Raw genomic sequence first — 18,535 nt, forward strand, 5'->3', positions numbered from 1 at the left:
TTTGGAGGTTATAGGAGGTTTTTGGAGGTTTTTGGAGGTTTTAGGAGGTTTTTGGAGGTTTTTGGAGGTCCTGCTGCAGTAACGAGGAGAACCTGAACTTACAGTTTAGAGGAGAGCTTGACTCAGCAGCAGCTCGTTGGGTGGATTTTTAAGCGTGTGGAGATTTGTTTAGAAAATGCACAGCAGTCCTCCCTGACCCACAACACCACTAACTACCCCGACCCCCCCTCACCCCCACCCCCCCCAAACCCAGACTCTTTGTCACCGTGGTGATTGGTAGACTAAACACCGTGCAATATTCACCAGATCCACATCCCATTGGATCATTACAAACATTAAGACGATACAAAAGGAGAGAACGCGTGACCCCGCCCCACCCATGTGTTTCCCCCCCGGCCGCCTCACACTCGCTATTTTAAGTGCACGGTCACATGAACACACACACACAGACGCACGCACGCACACACAGGCGCACACACACACACACAGAGACACACACACAGACGCACGCACGCATGCACGCACGCACACACAGGCGCACACACACACACACACACACACACAGAGACACACACACACACACACACAGAGCACACACACACACACACACAGACAGACACACAGAGACACACACACACAGAGACACACACAGACAGACACACACACACACACACACACACACACACACACACACACACACACACACACACACACACACACACACACACACACACACACACACACACACACACACACACACACACACACACACACACACACACACACACACACACACAGACAGACACACACACACACACACACACTGAAGCCTATATTCTTAACATTCTTCGGCCAGTAAACAAAAGGGCCGGACAGATGCATCACCCCCGGCAGACAGACAGATTTTCAGGGCTGGGAATGTTTACACGGTCCTGTCGCCCTCTGAGGCCTCATCCAGAGCCAGTGCTGGAATGTAACTAAGTACATTTACTCCAGTACTGTACTTCAGTCCAAATGTTGAGGTACTTGTACTTTACTTGAGTCTTTTCTTTTCGTGCCACTTTCTACTTCTACTCCGCTACATTTTCAGAGAGACATATTGTACTTTTTACTCCACTACATTCATCTGTTACAGCTTTAGTTACTGGTTACTTTACACATTAAGATTCCTGCACACAGAACACATGTAGTTTATAACATCTGATGTTTTATTATGAATGAAACCAGCCAACAATATAACGGCTACAAGTCCAGCTGAGATGATCAGACCATCAAACACACAACTGGTTGGACACTTTCTACAATGGGAGGATTCTTCTTTACTTTTAATACTTTAACTACATGTTCCTGATGATACTTACAGACTCTTACTGAAGCAACGTTTCTACTGCAGGACTTACTTGTAACAGAGTAGTTTTACAGTGTGGTATTAGCACTTTTACTGAAGGAATAGACCGTTGATTACGGGAAGGTGTTTACGTAGGTGGGGCGTTCAATGCAGCAGGCTGTGAGAAAGTGGAAATGGAACTGGTGAGCAGAAAAAGTGTTGATTGGCAGTACTTTCAGTCAAAAGAAGGCCATTCAAGTCCAGCTACATGTTCAATCTGCAATGCTGATTAGTCTGGTGGTGGCGAGGACCCTAAACAATACACAACATCACCGCTGTTACAACATCTGGTATGAAACATCTGGAAGAATACGAGCTGAGCATGAAGGAATCTACAGACAGCAGCCAGAATGCTGCAACTTCAGGTACGGCAAAGGAAGGACAGTCACTGTTTACTTCATTAATGTGTTGACTGTGTTCATGGACTGAGGACGGGACGAGGACTCAGCAGAATCTCAACCAGGGGGTTCAGGATTCGGCTGAACCCCAAAAATCTGGATTCGGTGCATCCCTACATATACTAGCGCCATGTCCACGACGTTTCATTTCCGGGATTTTTCCGTTGCCGCCGAAAATTCTGCCGGATGTCCGTCCCCTTCCTCTGTCTCTGTGTTGGCGTTCTAACCTCCGGTGGATTTGTGAGGACTATGGTTAACTGCTCCTCAGATCTCTGCAGGGTAAATCCAGACAGCTAGCTAGACTATCTGTCCAATCTGAGTTTTCTGTTGCACGACTAAAACAACTATTGAACGTACACACGTTCCACCAAAACCAGTTCCTTCCTGAGACTATTTAGCAGAGGCACCGTGGCTCCGTCCGGAGCTTAGCCCCGCCCACGACGATTGTGATTGGTTCAAAGAAATGCCAATAAACCAGAGCACGTTTCTCTCCCATCCAGGAATGCTGTGTGGACTCGCCAGACCTTCCTCCGCAGCGCTGTGGAGGAAGGTCTGGCAAAGCGAGACTATAGTTCTAGCGCACCAGTTGGCGTTCTATGAATAATAGACAATCAAATAACTTACAACAAGTCCTCCAAACCAGACGACCATATGCGTCGTTTGTTCTTCTAATACGACCCACAGGTCGCGGCTTTAAACACGTCGTTAACGTTGTGAAACGGCCCCAGTTTGGTTAGGTTTAGACACCAAAACTACTGAGTTGATAAAAAGATGGAGGTTTGGGTTCAAATCAAACGTGACTTCACTCTCTGAAGGTTACCACGTGACGCAGAACGTGACGTAGCTCCATTTGTTCCGTAAAGTAAAAAATAAAAAGAACTCACCGTTTACTTATCTTTTCAAACGGGACATGAACTCCGCCAATGTACTACTGTTTGATGATAGAACGCCTAAAAAATCTGCACATCATTTGGGAAAACATGATACCTCTAACACACGTTTTAAACGTTTTTGTCGCCTCATTTCTTATTTCTGTGGGGCTTTTCCCTTTATTATATAGTGACAGTGGATAGACATGAAAGTGGGAGAGAGAGATGGGGGATGACACGCAGCAAAGGGCAGCAGGTCGGATTCAAACCCACGCAGCTGCAGGACTCAGCCAACGCTCTAACGCCGCCTTCACACTGGCACTTGAAATCAGCTCCGTAATACGCAATACGCCCCCAGCGGACGTCGTACTACACAAAAAGCTTCGGAAGCGACTCACAAAAATGGCAGAGAGACTAGAAGGACTGAGTCTGAATGTACAATTCTCTATGACCTCTCTTATGCAGATATAAACAGAAAGGCTGCTGACTGGAGAACAGCTGCCCAGGATGTTGACATGTCACGTCGGTTAAATGTGATATAGGGTATAATGTTAGTTAAAGGTGATATAGGGTATAATGTCAATAGTTAAAGGTGATATAGGGTATAATGTCAATAGTTAAAGGTGATATAGGGTATAATGTCAATAGTTAAAGGTGATATAGAGGTATAATGTCAATAGTTAAAGGTGATATAGGGTATAATGTCAATAGTTAAAGGTGATATAGGGTATAATGTCAATAGTTAAAGGTGATATAGGGTATAATGTCAATAGTTAAAGGTGATATAGGGTATAATGTCAATAGTTAAAGGTGATATAGGGTATAATGTCAATAGTTAAATGTGATATAGGGTATAATGTCAATAGTTAAAGGTGATATAGGGTAAAATGTCAATAGTTAAATGTGATATAATGGTATATTGTCAATAGTTAAAGGTGATATAGGGTATAATGTCAATAGTTAAATGTTATATAGGGTATAATGTCAATAGTTAAAGGTGATAAAGGGTATGATGTCAATAGTTAAAGGTGATATAGGGTATAATGTCAATAGTTAAAGGTGATATAGGGTATAATGTCAATAGTTAAAGGTGATATAGGGTATAATGTCAATAGTTAAAGGTGATATAGGGTATAATGTCAATAGTTAAATGTGATATAGGGTATAATGTCAATAGTTAAATGTTATATAGGGTATAATGTCAATAGTTAAATGTGATATAGAGGTATAATGTCAATAGTTAAAGGTGATATAGGGTATAATGTCAATAGTTAAATGTGATATAGGGACCCGGTTCGGACCCATTCGCATGTGGTCTATGAATCTCCAGAGGAAGTTAATGACTTCTGGTCGTTTCGAAGCCGTATCGGAGCTGATTAGCCAGTGGGAAGGCGCCGTTACTGGGTGAGCTAGAGGCCGCCGCTGTCTCCTCATTTCTGACGTTTTTGACAGTGTTTTACCGACTTTTTTGTAGCTTTTTCCAACGCTTTTTGATGCCTTTGTTGCTTGTTTCGCTTTTGTCGTCATTATGCCCCCCCCCCCGCCTCGCCTCGCACCGCCCCTGAGTTGGACTGAATGAGAACCAGCCAGCAGACATGTTGGAGTCCCAACGGCCCCGGACACGAACGAACTGACCGCATTCTACCATGTCTCCACATCAGTCAAAAAGATATACGCTACTTCCAACACACACACACACACACACACACACACACACACACACACACACACACTCTAAGAAAAAGCTTCCATCCCCGTCTCAATCAGTCAAGGCCTCTGGCTGATGAACTTCCATCGTCTCCGAGGTTGATAACAAGCCTCTTAAGCTTGGCGGCTAATCAAGCTCAAAGGAGGGAGGGAGAGAGAGAGATAGCGGAGGAGAACAAGAGGTCTGCCTGTGGATGCAGTGATGTCTCTCTCTCTGTCTCTCTCTGCCTCTCTTTCCTCTTCATTTTCAATTTTCCCTTATCTTCCTCTCTCCACAGGGGGAGGCGGAGGGAGGCCTAATAGCCTGCCAGCAAGAGGAGGAGTGTGGGGGGGGGGGGGGGGGTTTTGGACTCTCCAGAGTCTCTCTACATACCAATCATTGACTTTACCAGGAGAGAGAAAAAGAGAAAATGTCTTGATAAATCATCCGGGGTCACACGGCTTCCATGTTCCCCCGAGAGTCCCGGAGATACGGAGAGCAAAGGGTGGAAGAGAAAAAAATGAAAGAAGCCAAAGAAAAATGAAAGAATAACCCAAACCAATCCTTCTCAGACCTCTGTTCTTTTCTTTGATGTCTGTCCCATCTGACAAACAGCACGAAGTTGAAATAAACAGAAAACAAGTGGCTGCTGCTGCTCTGTGGTTTGCACTCGGGTTCAACTCTAACAGACTTCCTCTGCAGGCTTCAATAAACTCTGCGCGGCATGAAAAACGGGAGCTCAGCTTGATTTGGCGTTTGGTGTTTCACGGATGATTGAGATCTAACCTGCTGTTTAATTCACATTCTACCTTTTTGATGTGTTTGTAGCAGAGATGCTCACATTACGTCTCTGAGCTAGAGTATATGTTAGGGATGCACCCAATCCAGATTTTTGGGGTTCGGCCGTAAACCGAATCCCCTGGTTGAGATTTTGCTGAATCCTCGTCCCGTCCTCAGTCCATGAACTCAGTAAACACACTGAAGTTGCTGCATTCTGGCTGCTGTCTGTAGATTCCTTCATGCACAACTCGTATTCTTTCGGATGTTTCATACCAGATGTTGTAACAGCGGTGATGTTGTGTATTGTTTAGGGTCCTCGCCACCACCAGACTAATCAGCATTGCAGATTGAACATGTAGCTCTGTTGTCTCTCTACTACTCTCTACTGTTGTCTCTCTACTACTCTCTACTGCTGTCTCTCTACATACTACTCTCTACTGCTGTCTCTCTACTACTCTCTACTGCTGTCTCTCTACATACTACTCTCTACTGTTGTCTCTCTACATACTACTCTCTACTGCTGTCTCTCTACATACTACTCTCTACTGCTGTCTCTCTACATACTACTCTCTACTGTTGTCTCTCTACATACTACTCTCTACTGTTGTCTCTCTACTACTCTCTACTGTTGTCTCTCTACTACTCTCTACTGTTGTCTCTCTACATACTACTCTCTACTGTTGTCTCTCTGCATACTACTCTCTACTGTTGTCTCTCTACATACTACTCTCTACTGTTGTCTCTCTACTACTCTCTACTGTTGCCTCTCTGCATACTACTCTCTACTGTTGTCTCTCTGCATACTACTCTCTACTGTTGTCTCTCTGCATACTACTCTCTACTGTTGTCTCTCTGCATACTACTCTCTACTGCTGTCTCTCTACATACTACTCTCTACTGTTGTCTCTCTACATACTACTCTCTACTGTTGCCTCTCTGCATACTACTCTCTACTGTTGCCTCTCTGCATACTACTCTCTACTGTTGTCTCTCTACTACTCTCTACTGTTGTCTCTCTGCATACTACTCTCTACTGTTGTCTCTCTACTACTCTCTACTGTTGTCTCTCTGCATACTACTCTCTACTGTTGTCTCTCTACATACTACTCTCTACTGTTGTCTCTCTGCATACTACTCTCTACTGTTGTCTCTCTACTACTCTCTACTGTTGTCTCTCTGCATACTACTCTCTACTGTTGTCTCTCTACATACTACTTCTACTGTTGTCTCTCTGCATACTACTCTCTACTGCTGTCTCTCTACATACTACTCTCTACTGCTGTCTCTCTACATACTACTCTCTACTGTTGTCTCTCTGCATACTACTCTCTACTGCTGTCTCTCTGCATACTACTCTCTGCATACTACTCTCTACTGTTGTCTCTCTGCATACTACTCTCTACTGCTGTCTCTGCATACTACTCTCTACTGTTGTCTCTCTACATACTACTCTCTACTGTTGTCTCTCTGCATACTACTCTCTACTGCTGTCTCTCTGCATACTACTCTCTACTGTTGTCTCTCTGCATACTACTCTCTACTGTTGTCTCTCTACATACTACTCTCTACTGTTGTCTCTCTGCATACTACTCTCTACTGTTGTCTCTCTGCATACTACTCTCTACTGTTGTCTCTCTACATACTACTCTCTACTGTTGTCTCTCTACATACTACTCTCTACTGTTGTCTCTCTACATACTACTCTCTACTGTTGTCTCTCTACATACTACATCATCTTAAAGAGCCGTGGTCGAGCTGCTGCTCTGCCCCGTGCGTTCCATACAGACCCTTAAAGTGCCCATATTATGAAGTAATCACTTTTTCTGGGATTTGGGGTGTTATTTTGTGTCTCTGGTGCTTCCACACACATACAAACCTGCCTTCAGTCTCCGGGTGAGCTGGTCAAAATCTGCACAGCTTTCTACGTCACGAGCTGGATAACCGCAACCGTTAGCATGCTAGCGCTAGCATGCTACCTCGTTCTCATTGGCAAAGCACTGCTACAACACACACAAGTTCACCGTAATCTACAAAAGAACAACTTCCATGTGCGCCCTCATTTAGAAGAAGTCTCCCAGCTAATCCTGCCTTGTAACTGACCAAAGTTGGAGAAACAGCCTTTCTTTTACTGTCTATGGAGCTAGCTAGCTGACATGATCTACATCTGAGCTACTGCACATGTGCAAGTGCAATCAAAGATAGTACAGAAGAAAAGATGTCTCACTCTGTAGCTAAAACAGAGACCTGAACACAGGGTGAAAAGAGCAGCTGCAGCAATGAGCAGCACAACAAAAATATGGTGTTTTTTGAAAATTAAACCATGTAAACCTATTCTGATACAACCTCAAAATACAGTTATGAACCTGAAAATGAGCATAATATGGGAGCTTTAAGGGTGTTTTTTTGCGTCGGTATCTGATGCTGAGATGCTGACACGGACCAAGCGTGAACATCCGCTCCGCATACGTTACGTGTGCAATGTAGCCGGCCCGTAATATTATCTCTCTACTGTGATTACCCAATTCATAATTCTGCATCCCAAGAAGAGTCAAACATTCAAACAACCATTGGTGGAGATGATCTTTTTTATTTATTTCATTTGACCAATGACTTCGTTGGAGAATGGCTCGCAGTCATGACAGCAGTGTGGTTTGTCTCGCTGGAAGCTTTTTTTTTTTTTTTTTTTATGACTTGTTTTTCTTATTCTTTCACAACCCTTTTTCTGACATCTCACTCCTTTATTTCTAATCATTTCGCCTAAACAAGTATGCGTTATCATCATGAATCCAATCCATGACGATGATATAATGTGGAGGAACTGGGAGCAGCAAGAAGCTCAGTGATAGTGAGGAATTAATAGAACAAACATTAGAGACTGCCTTTATTTTAACCGTGACTGTTTTAGAGAGTCATACGTCTTTGTGTTGTCAGCAATCAGTCCCTCCAGGGATTTCGCTGCCTCTTTTTGAGATTTTTGCAGCCCAAAGTTACGGTGGCCCTGAAGTGCAAATCACAACAGCAAATAGGAAAACACGACAGCAAATAGGAAAGCACGACAGCAAATAGGAAAGCACGACAGCAAATAGGAAAACACGACAGCAAATAGGAAAACAAAACGGCATTAACTTCTATCGGAAAAGGTAGGGCCTATCTAGCAGTGGACGGAGCGTCCTGAAAGGACAGACGGACTGTCTGTCTGTTAAAAGTAGGCGCTTTTCTGTGTTTTTCACCTCTCCTTCCTGTTAAAAGACAGACAGTCCGTCTGTCCAATCAGGAGGCTCCGTCCTCTACTAGATTGGCCCTACCTTTTCCGGTAGAAGTTAGTGCCGTTTTGTTTTCATATTTGTTGAAGTGTTTTTATATTTGCTGTCGTGTTTTCATATTTGCTGTCGTGTTTTCCTGTTTGCTGTCGTGTTTTCCTGTTTGCTGTCGTGTTTTCCTGTTTGCTGTCGTGTTTTCCTGTTTGCTGTCGTGTTTTCCTGTTTGCTGTCGTGTTTTCCTGTTTGCTGTCGTGTTTTCCTGTTTGCTGTCGTGTTTTCCTGTTTGCTGTCTTCCTGTTTGCTGTCGTGTTTTCCTATTTGCTGTCGTGTTTTCCTGTTTGCTGTCGTGTTTTCCTGTTTGCTGTCGTGTTTTCCTGTTTGCTGTCGTGTTTTCCTGTTTGCTGTCGCGTTTTCCTGTTTGCTGTCGTGTTTTCCTGTTTGCTGTCGCGTTTTCCTGTTTGCTGTCGCGTTTTCCTGTTTGCTGTCGTGTTTTCCTGTTTGCTGTCGTGTTTTCCTATTTGCTGTCGTGTTTTATGATTTGCTGTTGCGTTTTTCTATTTGCTGTTGTGATTTGCACTTCAGGGCCACCGTACAAAGTGCCTGATTTTGCGGGAGCTTTTGCATAAAAGTCCGATGAAGTTGCGAGAGACAGCAGCTACGTTTCCATCTACTTGTCAATCGAATTATCTGAAGTGAAAGAAAACTAATGCGAATAAAGCTGGTGAAAGTGTGTTTCCAGCCAACGGCTTTAAAGCCAATAAAAACCTGTTGCGTAATGACGTCACGTGCTGTTTTGCGGTCAAATGATTTGAGACATTTTAAGGTGTTTCCGTTCATTTTCGCACTGAATCGCACAACGTTATGCTAGACTAAATGGATCGCCCCATCTACCAACAAATGATCAATACTGTAAAGTTGTAATAGAGCTCATGTGCCAGCTGATAGCGACGTATCACGCCATGATAAGAACACAACGACGCTATCAACACGTTGCTATGATGATGCAGATGCACGTAAATGCCGGCGGCCTGTGGTGTGGGAACGACAGCGCTCCAAACAGTCCTCTTCCATCTGTCTTTGTTGACAGCCGCCATGTGTGCAAGCAGTGGAAATACTGAGCGGAAATGAACTACAACTTCTGCGTTTTGTGGCGGGTTGCAACCATAAAATGATCTAAAACTTAATGCAATTCATTATTTATTCAGCAAATAACGTTTCCATCAGCGTTTATCGCTTAAGCCGTATATCGATCAAGAGAAAATCCAATGAGAACGTATTTCCTTTGAGTCCAATCGTATTTTACTGTTTCCATGAGACATTTTTCATTCGATATCACTTAATTCAGATATAAACGTGTGGATGGAAACATGGCCAGTGAAAGTTTTTTTTTGTATAGATCTTTTAATAATGAAAAGGAAACTTGTTTCAGCGAGAATAAAACTACTCTGGGCTGAGTTTTCCTTGTAACCTTGTAAAGCTGGTTTGTCTTTACAGTGTTAGTTAATGTCCTAAACTGACCTGGGACAGACACACACACACACACACACACACACACACACACACACACACTCTATCCTGGCCTGGGACACACACACACACACACACACACACACACACACACACACACTCTATCCTGGCCTGGGACACACACACACACACACACACACACACACACACACACACACACACACACACACACACACACACACACACACACACACACACACACACTATCCTGGCCTGGGACACACACACACACACACACACACACACACACACACACACACACACACACACACACACACACACACACACACACACACACACACACACACACACACACACACACACACACACACACTATCCTGGCCTGGGAGACACACACACACACACACACACACACTATCCTCGCCTGGGACACACACACACACACACACACACACACACACACACACACACACACACACACACACACACACACACACACACACACTATCCTGGCCTGGGACACACACACACACACACACACACACACACACACACACACATATACACACACACACACACACACACACACACTATCCTGGCCTGGGACACACATTCATACGGTCTGATACTTATTGGACTTTAACTTATCATTGCACTTACAATAACAAGAGCAGCTGTCCTCAATTTAGGTCATCGTGTACGTCTCATCTCATTTTCCTACATCCACTGTGTGTGTGTGTGTGTGTGTGTGTGTGTGTGTGTGTGTGTGTGTGTGCACACGGTCTTTCGCTGTACGTTTCGTTGGTAAACGTGAGATGTTCGAGTCTCGTCTTCATATCGGAAACAAGCTCTCTCTCACTCCCGCTTGGTCAGTGGCTCTGAGTCACATTATACTGACGTAAAGTCTGGTACGTGGGACGGCTGGGATTGGTTGAAGTCGCGGGAAACTTCAGGTTATTTGGTCAAATTTGCGTTTTTTGCGTGAATTGGCGCGATCGCGACATTGCGAAATCCTGGAGGGACTGAGCAATGTCATTTTAGACAGGGAGTGGAAGAGAGCGAGTCGGGCAGGCAAACCGGAACAAAACCAGGACAAAACCGTGTGTGTGTGTGTCTCTGTCTGTCCGTCGGACTCTCTCTCCGTGTGCCTGATCGCCTGTCTCGCTGTGAGAAGTCAAGAAAGCCCAAATCACCATGAACCTGGGTGTTTTATTTTGAAATGTGTTTTATTTTTGTAAAGTATCCGGCTGCACTGTGGTCTTCCTGTATGTAATTACCTGCCTGGCTCGACACATTCGCTCGCGTCTCGCGCAAGAAATAGAGGAGACGCCAAAACGATCGCTGCAACGCTGACAGTACACGTCCGGTATGAACAGACCGATTGGATAACATGGACGCCAAAATAAAAGCGCTATGCTGCTATACGTGATACGACCACCTTACGCGACCAGTGTGCTTTCACTGTTAGGCCACGATAAACGTAAATTAAAGTAATTGCTGATTGAACAAATGACTTACAGTATGTGGGCGTTTTGTATATAACTGATCACCATGTGTTTTATAGTATTCATATGCCATGCTGCTGGGTCTAACGTTAGCGGTCCGCTGACCCACTGCTGCTGGGTCTAACGTTAGCGGTCCGCTGACCCACTGCTGCTGGGTCTAACGTTAGCGGTCTTCTGACCCACTGCTGCTGGGTCTAACGTTAGCGGTCCGCTGACCCACTGCCGCTGGGTCTAACGTTAGCGTTCGCTGACCCACTGCCGCTGGGTCTAACGTTAGTGGTACGCTGACCCACTGCTGCTGGGTCTGATGTTAGCGGTCCGCTGACCCACTGTCGCTGGGTCTAACGTTAGCGTACGCTGACCCACTGCTGCTGGGTCTAACGTTAGCGGTACGCTGACCCACTGCCGCTGGGTCTAACGTTAGCGTTCGCTGACCCACTGCTGCTGGGTCTGACGTTAGCGGTCTGCTGACCCACTGCCGCTGGGTCTGATGTTAGCAGTCTGCTGACCCACTGCTGCTGGGTCTGATGTTAGCGGTCCGCTGACCCACTGCTGCTGGGTCTGATGTTAGCGGTCCGCTGACCTACTGTCGCTGGGTCTAACGTTAGCGGTCCGCTGACCCACTGCCGCTGGGTCTAACGTTAGCGTTCGCTGACCCACTGCCGCTGGGTCTAATGTTAGCGGTCCGCTGACCCACTGCCGCTGGGTCTAACGTTAGCGTTCGCTGACCCACTGCCGCTGGGTCTAACGTTAGCGGTACGCTGACCCACTGCCGCTGGGTCTAATGTTAGCGGTCCGCTGACCCACTGCTGCTGGGTCTAACGTTAGCGGTCCGCTGACCCACCACTGCTGGGTCTGATGTTAGCGGTCCGCTGACCCACTGCCTCTGGGTCTAACGTTAGCGGTCGGCTGACCCACTGCCGCTGGGTCTAACGTTAGCGGTCGGCTGACCCACTGCCGCTGGGTCTACCGTTAGCAGTCTGCTGATCCACTGCCGCTGGGTCTAACGTCAGCGGTCCGCTGACCCACCGCTGCTGGGTCTAATGTTAGCAGTCTGCTGACCCACTGCTGCTGGGTCTAACGTTAGCAGTACGCTGACCCACTGCCGCTGGGTCCAATGTCAGCGGTCCGCTGACCCACTGCCGCTGGGTCTAATGTTAGCGGTCCGCTGACCCACTGCTGCTGGGTCTAACGTTAGCGGTACGCTGACCCACTGCCTCTGGGTCCAATGTTAGCGGTCCGCTGACCCACTGCTGCTGGTTCTACCATTAGCAGTCTGCTGACCCACTGCCTCTGGGTCCAATGTCAGCGGTCCGCTGACCCACCACCGCTGGGTCTGATGTTAGCGGTCCGTTGACCCACTGCCGCTGGGTCTAACGTTAGCGGTCGGCTGACCCACTGCCTCTGGGTCTAACGTTGGATTTAATCTCCCTAGCATCGGTCGGCTCTCTTGCCAGCGAGCTGCGACACAGTCTACGGCTTCACTGACACGTATTGTCACTATCACAACTAACGACAATCGCCATTTTGTTGTGTACCAATCGCATGACCACGGGAAACCGTTCAATGGCCTTTCTATCCATTTCCTTTCCATGGTTAATAAAATGCCCTTGCAGAAGAGGTACATATAAGGCGTATGATTCAGGCTGGTTGTTGTACTTCCATCTGGTCACCTGTAGAGGCTCACAGGTTTTCTTTCTCTCGTCTCTTTCCCACGACTCTCTTACCTCATCCCCCCCTCCCCTTCTCCCTCTCCTGTCATCTCTCCGTCTCAAATCACCTCCCCTAACCCTTGTCCCATTCAGCCTCTCCACTAACTCCACAGCTCTCTCCTCGCCTTCCCTACAACTATTTTCCCATAATCAAGAAGACATCTCTTTTGTTTTTAACCCTTGCGTTGGCTTCAAAATTTTTCCCGACATTTTATAAGCATTTTGTCACTTGTGTCAAATCTTTATTCTGCTCTTTTTTTGACATTTTTGGGGGGTTTTTCCCGATGTTTTTTGAAGCTTTTTCTGACATTTTTGTCACTTTTTTCAAGTTGTTTTGTCACTGTTGTCTGTTTTTGTCGATTTTCTTTTTTTTTTACACTTTTTTGACGTGTTTGTTGGGTTTTTTCTGACATTTTTGTCACTTTTTGTTGTTCTTTTATTACATTTATTTTCAAACACTATAAAATAAAATAAAACACCCATATTCAATAACTAGAGTAGTGAACTGATCATTTATTTTACTTGTAACGAGAGTTGTAAGGAACCATCCATGTTATTTTTTTTATTTGGTTGAAAGAAAACCCAAATTTCTGATATAGAAACTTTTGGAAAATGGGTCAAAATAGACCCGAGGGCAACAGGAGGGTTAAATGAGTGACACGGACTGTGTCGGTTTTTTGTCCTTTATTCTGAAAAAGACAATATTTCCACTAAGCTGTTTACACGGATAACGAAATAGAATATTCCAGTAATATTCCCGTTTAAATGGAGCCATTTACTTTTCAGAAAATGCTGAATTCAGAAGAAGGCTTTACTAGGAATATCCAAACACAATCTGCTGTTTACATGACCTCGTATTAAATTCAGAATATTGTCATATTCGGAATAAACAGGAGACGATTGAGGACCTTCATGTATGTTTTTGGTTTGAATTGTTGAAAACTGGGTTCCTGCCGGTTTTAGGGTCCGACGAGATGGATCTCACGGGAAAAAATATGCAGAAAAATGCTATCTCATCTCTGTCTGAGTGGTCGCAAAAAAACATACAAGCCTGATCTTAAGCACACCTATCTAACATCCAGTAAGTACGTAAAACTGAGAGCGAAATATATACAGTAGCTCAGTATGGGAATTACATTCATAGTACATTCACAAATCAATGCTTTTGGTCCGCCTTTACGTCTGTCAGGTTCTATGAATGTTTTACGTAAAACAGTGACGAGGCTATTTCATCTGTAGGACTAGGGAGCAAAGAAGTGGCGAAAACAGCGTAAAAACCCCGTGAAAGACAGCGACAATAACGCTGAAAAAGAGACAAAAACTTGAAGTGACAAAAGAGTAGAGAAGAGCGTTTAAAAAAAGAGATCCGATCGTTAAATCCTACCCGATACGATCGACTGTATGTTTTCAAATGAGCCTTAAAAGCAACAGTTTGGGACAAAGTCTTCGCCCGACAGATACATATTTACACACATCCATGCAAGAAAGAAAAGGGAGAAACACTCAACATGCCAAGTGTGTGTTGAAAAAAGCCCCCCCCCACTGGCTCTCTAACGTCACTCCTGCAGGGCAGATAAGACCGAGCCGTGCTGTCAGCGGACGTCTCACACACACACACACACACACACGCACGGACACACACGCACATGCATACACACACATGGACATGTATACACACGCACACACACATACAGACAGACACACAAACACACACACACTGACACACACAGACACACATGGACACACAGACATGGACACGGATACACACGCACATGCACACACAGGCATACATGGACACACACGCACATGCACATGCACGCACACACACGGACAGACACGCACATGCACGGACACACACGCGCACATGCACGTACACGCACACAAACACACACACACACACACACACACACAGACAGACACACGACACTACACACACACACACACACACACATGCACACACATGACACACACACACACGGACACACACGCACACATGCACACGCACACACACACACACACATGGACACACAGACATGGACACGGATACACACGCACACGCACGGACACACACGCACACGCACATGCACGGACACACACGCACATGCACGTACACGCACACAAACACACACACACACACACACACACACAGGCATACATGGACACACACACGGACACACGTACATGCACGCACACACACACACATGGACACACACGCACACATACACATGGACACACACACACGGACACACACGCACATGCACGTACATGCACACAGACACGCACGCACACACACACAGACAGAAACACAGACACACACGCACACACAAACACACACACACACACATGCACATGCACGCACACACATGAACACACACACACACACACACACACACACATGGACACACGCACATGCATGTACACGCACACACACACACACACATGGACACACAGACATGGACACGGATACACACGCACACGCACGGACACACGCACACGCACATGCACGCACACACACGGACACACACGCACATGCACGTACATGCACACAAACACACACACACACACACACACACAAACACACACACACAGGCAGTTAGGGTTTCCGTATCAGATCAGTTGATCAATTCTAGGTCCAGTTTTGTCCTATTTGATTGGAGTGTAATCAGATTTATTTCACCAATATGCCCGCAAGATGCACTTAGAAAGGTCTGTAGTCTGATTGTCCAAACCTCTGTTAACCACGTTAACGGTAAATCCAGAGCGTCTCCAGTCAAAACCGGGAAGCAGAGTCAGCCGCCAGCTCTTTTGTCTTCAACAACATATTTTACATGAAGTACAGTAGTTATATTCCCCCGTGTCTGTTAGGAGCTCTGAGTACATCTTAATCTTTCTCTGTATACATCCATGGCCTTTCCCCTGTCCTGTGAACGAGCACCAACGGTTTGTTTACCATTTACAGAGCCAGGCTGTGTATAAACACCAGGTTTTTTTGTTTTTTTTTCAGCGCACGCTAACTGTTCCTCCCCTCTGATCTGACCCACAGAAACGTCTTCAACGTTGTGAAACGGTTGCAGTTTCGTTAGGTTTAGACGCCATCTGAAATGCGTCTGAAAAGTATCAAACGCTAGTAGCTTTGTGGGCGGATCTCGGGCGCTGTTGCTATTATACCGGCGGCATGAATGACTCTTGCGACGGACGCAAATCTAAAATGGGTTGGTCTGAAGTAGAGCTTAGATCGGGCCCGAAAAATCGAGCCCGAGCCCGTGCACGTTGTGTCCGAGCCCGGCCCGACACATTAACAGTAATTATGAGCCCGAGCCCGGTTTAAACCAGACAATGTTTTAATACGTGGGCCGTCATAACTGACGTTCTCAACTACAACTCAGAGATGTTTGAACTACAGAAATCTACTTATTAATTATCTTAATAAATACCGGTAATGCAACAAGGACGAAGCATGTAAACTGTGCTGTTAGTTTACTCAGACTGGAACGGATCGCAAATGGATCCGAATGAAGAAACGTAAAAAAATCTCTCGACCCTAGCTGCTCCCTCAGCTGAATAGTGAGGGGAACAGATCACTGCAGCAACATAATCAAAGCCCTGGAACCGTATAGGAGACGTTCTGGTCTCCATCACCTAATTGGCTGACAACAGTGCTGCAGAGGGGGGGGGGGGGGGGGGGAGACGCGATGTAGCCCAGTTTATCTCACACTCAAATTTCGAACCTGTTATGGGCATTGTTTTTTTGTAAATGTGTTTTGCTTGTAAACGTTTTCAATTCAGATTCCGACGCAAAATGTAACTGTCGTTCGGCCGTGGCTTGGTAGCGTTGCATTCCCCCCCCCCCCCCCCGACTCATCTCCTGGTTCTCCTTCTCCATAAACATGACATCAAGGAGAGGGTTAACTTCTCCTGCTGCAGATCTCCCACCGTGGTCAGAAAACACAGGGGAGACTCTTTGGTTCTCTCGCTATGACTCTAGAGTCACTACTCGCTCTGAAGATAATCACACACACACACACACACACACACGCACACACGCGTAGTAGTGTACGTGTGTGTACGAACATCAGACCACTTACGTAGCTACGGAGAAAGCTCTGACCTTCCTGTCTAAAGCAGACTGTTTGTGTTTAATCCAGGGTTGCAGCAATGTGTTTTTCTTCTGAAAACATCATTGGCTGCCTATTGACACTGACTGATACATCGCCCTCTGGTGGACAGAACATATACAACTTATACCAATATAGGTCTTACTGAAGGCATGTAATGGTCAAAATAGTATTAATACATATTTGAATATATTCAAATATTAATAAACAAACAAACTTCGAATATGATTTTGGGGCAAAAGTCAAAGCCCTACGCAGGACATCCACCCAGAGCTACGGGAGAAGCTGGAGAGGCAGAGCTTGCTCCCCACCGAATAAGGCTTATAAAGTAATGATTAAGGGCCCGGCCCGATCATAGCGGCGTAAAATGTCGGGCTCGGGCAGAGAGTCTAAACTCTAGTCTGAAGTAGCTACATTACTCATAGGTGTGGTTTGGGTGTAACGTGCAATAATCCATTCAGAGCGTTATCTCACATTCCCTTTAAAAGCCAGGCGCGCTTGTTCCATGGTGGATTGCTATTATAATGGCACATTTGCCAGGCGCACGCTCTTAAAACATCTTAATACATCCATGGGCGCACGCCAGGAGCGGTTCACAGCCGAGGAGACCGACGTTTGCTATTGATTTTTCTTTTTGACAAAATGTAAATAAAGAAATGTCACAAAAACATACTTTACAACTATACTACCAAGCCATCACCTCCCGTTAGCATCCCGTTAGCATCCCATTGACTCCCATTCATTCTGACGTCACTTTGACAGAGAATACCTTTACATCTGAAGCGTTTAAAGACTCTATTTGTCCGTTGTTTATTTCTAAAGAAACACGACAATGTATAAAAGGCTCCATTACCTTGTAGCTCACGTTATGGCTCCGTAGCAGACGTTTTTATAACAATAGGCTAACGATTGGGTCATAACCACGAGACTTCCTGTCTCATAGTAGAGGAGTTACCGTATAGTACAGGAGAAGCTCTCAGGCAGTTTGGACTTCCATCAGCTGTTTAAGTGTAATGACTAATGTTAACTATCATTTTAGTGATCAATAATGAGCCTGTGTCTATGTTATCTCCTTACATATACCTACGCTCTCCGTCTCTGCTAGATTGGGAATGATTGAGATTTCTCTTGGCACAGCTACCAGAAGACTTCCAACTTTCAGACAGGTTGCTCACGTCACATCTACGTCTTCAAGCTCAGTTGGAGGCTGCTCAGTAACGCTCAGCCATCACCGGGAAAGAGACTTCACTGGTCTCCGTCGAAGTCTATGGCGTAGCTGTGTCCATTTCTTTCACCGTCTATGGGTTCACGTCAGACATGACTTCACTTCCTGA

The sequence above is a fragment of the Sander vitreus genome, chromosome 13, assembly GCF_031162955.1.
Source record: "Sander vitreus isolate 19-12246 chromosome 13, sanVit1, whole genome shotgun sequence".
Taxonomy (NCBI): Eukaryota; Metazoa; Chordata; class Actinopteri; order Perciformes; family Percidae; genus Sander; species Sander vitreus.